General features: G+C 47.2%; 1 protein-coding gene across 4 annotated transcripts in view; it reads left to right on the top strand.

Annotated features, from left to right (window-relative positions):
• The first annotated feature begins 4,127 nt into the window (after nt 1–4,127).
• Nucleotides 4,128–6,000, top strand: part of EYA4 (EYA transcriptional coactivator and phosphatase 4) — a 279,788-nt gene continuing 277,915 nt past the window's right edge. For all 4 annotated transcript variants that reach the window (XM_004587245.3, XM_004587244.3, XM_058673473.1 and 1 more), the window contains exon 1: nt 4,128–4,539. The gene's annotated coding sequence lies outside the window, so the exon portion shown is untranslated. The remainder of the gene's footprint in view (nt 4,540–6,000) is intronic.

Genomic DNA, 6,000 nt, shown 5'->3' with positions numbered 1-6,000 from the left:
CAGACGACTAAAAGTGGGCATGATATCTGTTTATAAAAATTTGAAGGTTGAGTGTAAACATAGAATACAGAGTAGAAATGCATAATAAGGTACAAAAAGGATTTAACTTGAGAAAAAAAAATTTTTTCAAGAGAGAATTTGAAAGTAACGAAGCTGTCTCCCAGCAAATGTGTATTTCCTTTTGTTCAGAGAATCTGCCAAGATTGCTGGAGCTCAGCAGAGAGTCCAGCAGCAGAGAATCACCCTCCAGGGTCACCTGTTGATCAGACTTCTTCTCTTTCACAAACTAACAGGCACCGTGTAACGCTTGGATCTAACTGTACAAAATCACTCTGAAAGTACACTTACTTAGAGATTTTTCGAAAACGGCAGCACAGACTTCAGATCCCTCGGCAATCGTGCTAATTTCTATTTGCTCTCCTACTCTGAGATTGGTAAAGTCGATGATTTGAACAGTATTCAACCTTGTTCATACTGAGGTTGCCATTTAACAATGCAATTTTTCCAAAGTTAAAAGGGTTTTGGCTTAGAATTACTAGGAAACAATTGAACGATTGTATTTTTTAAGAACTGTGTATATTTCTAACTGGAGTTCAAAGGTACACCAAAAGAGTACTCAAGAGATTTGTTATAGGATTATTTCCACAAACATCCAGGCTTCTGTTTTCTTTTCTGGCAAATGTAGTGTCTTATTCCATTTTTTTTAAGGCTAAAAAATCTGTTCTTACTAAAATGATGGCATGATTTTCCCCTTAAGGTTGCCTTTAAATGAAATTAAAATAAAATTGTGTTTTGGATTATGAGCTCCTGGAGCACTCTGTTTGTATAATTTGACTTTAAACAAAACTGAAGGCCAAAACAGTGCCATGCACATTTGAAAAATAAACAAATAGTAAATGCTAAGGGTAGAGGCATCTCGTCCAAGAGGTTTGGTTAAGGGAATTGCTAATCAGTGAACTTTATACTTCCATTGATGTTTTGCTAGGAAGTCTTCACATATTTTTTTCTATCCCGTCCCATTACAAGTGTCCTTCGTGATTGATGCGAACATTTATGGATATTCTAATAGCATGATACACTATTGTTTCTGCTTCACTTCCAGAATTCAGCAATAGTTTTCCAAGTTCGGAATTTCCCTCACATTGCCTTTTGCTGTTCCTCACCACTGTCTTGTAGAACTTTGGTGCAGTACCATACTGTGCCAATAGTTGCTACCTCTTCATGTTAACAGTTGGAAAGTGCTAAGCCCTAAAATGAAAGAGGAAGAGGGAAAAGTGGTGAGAACTAGGGAGGGGTATGGGTGACTGGAACAATCTTTCTGGAGATTCATTTGCTTTTTTAATTATGTACATAAAAATTGTTTAGATTTCATCTCAAGAGACAGTTAAAAAGCAAGAATTTTTAAAAATTTACTCAAAGGACAGATTTAAAGTAAATTATTAATGGGATAAACACAAAATTTAACAAGAATGACCTTAATGTATACTGGACTCAGTACATCTGGAGATTCTGAGCCACATGTGGGGTTTAGTTCCTGTTGGAGATAGAAGGAACTTACAGCTCTTCAACATAGTCACAGTTCATCTTCTATTCATGCCAAATTATGTTGGGTTTCTATTGATGGCAACAGGAAAAAGCCTCCTTTATGAGATACAGTTAATAAACAGATTATTTAAAGATATTTAGCAATTCAATACTACTATAGGTGATAAAGCAATAACTATAGAAGTTATATTTAATAGAAATGCTGCAAAGAATACCTCATTTTAAAAAATGGATTGTTGGCCACATAGCCTTAATGTTGAACTGAAAACATCAAGGGTACCCACATGCTACATGTATTTAAGACAACTACTAGAAGGTATTACTAAGAGGTTGAAAAACTAATATTGTCATATAATTGTAAGTGTTTAACATCTATTAAAGTATTCTTATGTAGATGTTGAAAAAATTAGACAGGAACAAGGTAACTCTTGAAAGCAAGGTCAACATGTTTAAATCCGAGAAGACAGCAAAGAAACATGCTAATATATGATATTTATGTTAAAGTATACTGTATTAAAGTATGACTGTTAGTTTTATTCCAATTATGCATCTCCTCATTCTTGTTTAGGGGTAACTAACTCATAATATTTTACTCCAAAATGAAATCTGAAAGATGTGCCCCGTTGGGGAGAAGTTTCAAGTTCAGCATTATTTGCAGTTCTTACAGGATATTTGCTATAGCCACAGAGCATTCTTGGACACAAACGCTAAAAACACATATTTGGCCTTGATAACATACACCGTATTAAGAATTCCTATTTCTCTGAAGAAGACCATGACTACTAATCACAATTGCGGAGAGCGGTCTTAGAGATTACAAGGTTGGTTTACATCCGTTTAGTAGTAAAATTCTGAGTCCATAATTTTCTCACAGGGAAAATGGAGAAAGTAAGATATGCAAAATTAATTAAATCTGCTATTTGATGGTTTTAAGTGTATATATTCCTCCTTAGGCAAGGAGCCCTGATCCAAAATCCGTTTAGGCCAAAACCATCCTCAGAACCCTTTCTACATGAGATCCAGAAAACTCAAAGTGAGGCCTGGCACTGCTTGTGTCCTCCAAAATAAACCTGCAGGAAGCAACACACAGTAACAGGAGCAGTGATGAGGACCTTGACCAGATGCAATTTACAACCTCATCTTTTCCACTGCTTCTTAATCAGGGAAGATAACACCTCTAGTGCTAAGAGGTCCGTGTCAGTGGCAACTATAGATATTTTGCGTTGGTTTTGGTTTGAAATTGGCGATGTTCACATCAGTCGCATCATGTCCTGGTGCAGCAGAAGATGGAACATTTTTCTGACAATTCTCAGAACTGAATGTAGTTGCTTATGTGTTAAAGGTAAATTGAATGGGTGCATTTTCCAAGAGGAGGTCGATAAGGTCTGTTTTAGGTCACCTTTCAGGCAATGTGGAAGGTGCCCAAAGGATAATAAACTTTGTGCCTTCAGACCATTGGGTTTCGGGGCTTCAGTTTCTTTACCTTTTATGCAGGGTTAACAATGGATGCCTGTCCGTCTTAGGATGGTCACACAAATTAAATAAATTTAAATTGACATAGTGAACCATAAGGCTCAACACTCAAACATTCTCAACAAAATGAAACCTATCATCAACGTGACAATTAAGGATGCTGCTAAAATGGACACCAGGCTTTTGGTTAGAGGTGATTATAGGGATGTGAGATTCACAGAGTGTGAATTCTGCCCTGGCTGTGCCACACCACATGTGCACAGTGAGTAGGAAAACCTGTGAAGTTAATAATGCGTACGCAGAAGGCACGAAATGAAATGTCATTTCAGCAATGTGCCTGGGGAAGCTCTGACGTTTCGCTGGAAGTCAGTCGTTGCTGTCTGTCCTTTGGGCTTCCAGGAGGGAAGCCCATACCTGCGCCCTGGAAGAGGCCCAAAAGCTCCCCAGCACAGCCTATCCGCAGGCTGCCTACTCCTAGCTTAGAGCACATCTCCACTGAAAGGCTATTGCCTCCAGGCTGAGAAAGCGCACCAGTGTGGCGCGGGTTGGTTTATGTTTGAAGTCCCGGCAAGTAGGCAAGGTCCCTTCAGTGCTTCCCCCGGGTAAGTGGCAAGGAGGCCGGCAGGGGGCCCGCAGTGGCCCGCTTCCGCGAAGGAGGTAACAGGAAAGATACCGGAGACACCGGGAGCTGCCCCTACCCCCTCCCAGTAGCAGACGGGGGACAGACAGACGTCCCTTCGCCCAGGCAGGGGAGTCCCGCCACGGGTCCCTCCCCTCAGCCTGGAGGCTGCCCTGGGCCTGGCCAGGCCAAGTGGGGGCGGGGTGGGGGCGGCGCGGAGTTGACCACGTCGCGACCCGGGAAGCTGAGGGCCGCGAGGCCCTGGGAGGTGCCTAGGCGAGACCTCAAACGATGACAACAGTCATCCGAGGTCGAGTAAAAAAGGAGCCGGTCACCCACGCTCTCCCAGCCCCAGCGACCCCGGCGGCCGCCAGAGCCTGCGGTAGCCTCCGCCGACGTCGCCCCTCCCGCCTCCGACTCCGCGCGCAAGTGCGAGGCTGCCCGCCGCGGGGCGCACGCTCCGGCCGCTCCCGGCTTCCGCGCGAAACTTCCACTCCGTGCGCGTCAAGTTGTGGCTCTCTCCGAAAGGGGGAAAGGGCTTTGGGGAGAGCTGGGAGGGACGAGTGCCGCAGCGGAGCGCGCGCCCTCCTGCTTTTTCTTCTCCTTTCGTGCCGGTCGTCAGTCAGGGGTTTTGGCTGCTCTCCTGTCCTCCGCCCCCCAACCCCCCCCACACACCTCGCCAATTCGGAGCCGGCTTCTCCCCCGCCCCGTTTCTCCCCCACTTGTGTACGCTATTTGTTGGGGGGGGGGTGGCCGAAGGGGATGTCCTGTTTTCACCAGAGGCACAGCGCGAAGAGGAAACTTCGGCACTGGAAGGAAAGAGAATAAATACCGACGCACCAACCTGCGGTGGGGACGCACGCTAGAACTTCGGGACTCCTAGGCGGCCGGAGAGACAAGAGGTCAGTGTCTCCCCCTTTCTTTTAACTTCCATCCTGAATCCCTTGGGGGGGGGGGTCTGGATTTGCGGGGTGGGGGTCCGAACTCTTTTGCTCCCGTCAAGTACGCGCGCACTGCCCGGAGCACCGGAGCGCCGGCCAGAGGGACGCTCCACAGGACAGTGTCTGGGCGCCACAGATCCCGAGGACGCTCGGAGCTGAGTGTCTTACGGCCTGAGGGCCGGACCGCTCCGACTGCAGAAGTGCTGTATGACCAGGAGGACGCCCCCACACTCTTAAGTTTCCCCTCAGAAGCAGCCCGTCCCCGCTGCTCCGCTGCGGCGAGCAGACGCAGGATGGGGCTCACGGCTAAAACCTGCCCTCCACCCCTGCCTTGTGGAGGCGTCTGCACCCGCGTCCCCCCCATCCTTTTGAGCCTTGTATGACTTTGCTGTGACCCCCTGGATGGGCTAGACATAGGGATGCTGATCCCAGGTCCCCGCAATGGCCCCCGGCTCTTGGGTTTACTGGTTGCCGGGTGCGTGTGTAAGTCCAGTGGCTTGGAGGTTACTACAAGTACTGCCCGACTGTGGCGATGCTAGCTTGCTAGCCTTTTTTTTTCTTTTCCTATTTCTTTCTTTCTCTCTCTCTCCTTTTTTTTTTTTTTTTTTTTTATGTGGCGTGGGCCAAATGTCTCCTTCAGTTTGCCAGGGTCCAGGAAATTAGAGGCGCCTTGTCAGAGGAGTCGCGTTCATTGGCTCTGGAAGCTGATGCCGTGGAGGCATTGTAACTTCTGCAAAAGAAGGGACCTGGTTAAGAGCAGGTTTTCTCTCCCACCAAAACCTGCTTGCGGCTTCTGGGGAGGCGATGGGACTGGCCAAGGCTCGCTTTTCTAGCCTGGAGAAGCGGGGGTTGCTCACGTTACTCTGCATTCCCACCCCAACCCCCTATCTCCCCTTCCCCGCAGCAGCCCACGCTTTCATTTGGTAGCACTTTGAAGACTTTGCTTTCTTTGTATCCAAGACTGTGGAACAAACACTTCGGGGAGATTGGAGAGTTTGTGGATTAGATCCCGCAGCTGAATCGTGGCGAAAGCATAGAGAGGTTGATTTTTCGCAGTCTCCTCGCTAGCTGCGGTGGCAGTGTCTCCCCTGCTCGGAGGGCTGAAGGGGTTTGCGCGTGCGGTGGGAGGGTGCGGGGAAAACGTTGTTTGCCCGCGCCCCCCTGCGCCTCTCTGCAGTCATTCATGAATCTCACCCTGAGCGCAGTGGAGAAAGGTGCAGAAGAGCGCCCAGGCAGTGTGTTTTGATTTCAGGGTAGCTCCACGTGGAGCACCTCCGTGTGCGTGTGCGTTGTGTGGTTGATCAGTGAGGAGGTAACAGGAGTCTCGTGTTCAAACCCAGTGGGCCGTCGGCCATTAATTTGCTTTCCTGGCTGTCATTACAGACACTTCCAAAATCTGATACCTAAGAGAAGCAACAGGTT

This window comes from Ochotona princeps, chromosome 1 (genome assembly GCF_030435755.1).
Source record: "Ochotona princeps isolate mOchPri1 chromosome 1, mOchPri1.hap1, whole genome shotgun sequence".
Lineage (NCBI taxonomy): Eukaryota > Metazoa > Chordata > Mammalia > Lagomorpha > Ochotonidae > Ochotona > Ochotona princeps.
Note: the sequence above shows the minus strand (reverse complement) of the source record. Positions and strands in the feature narration are given on the sequence as shown.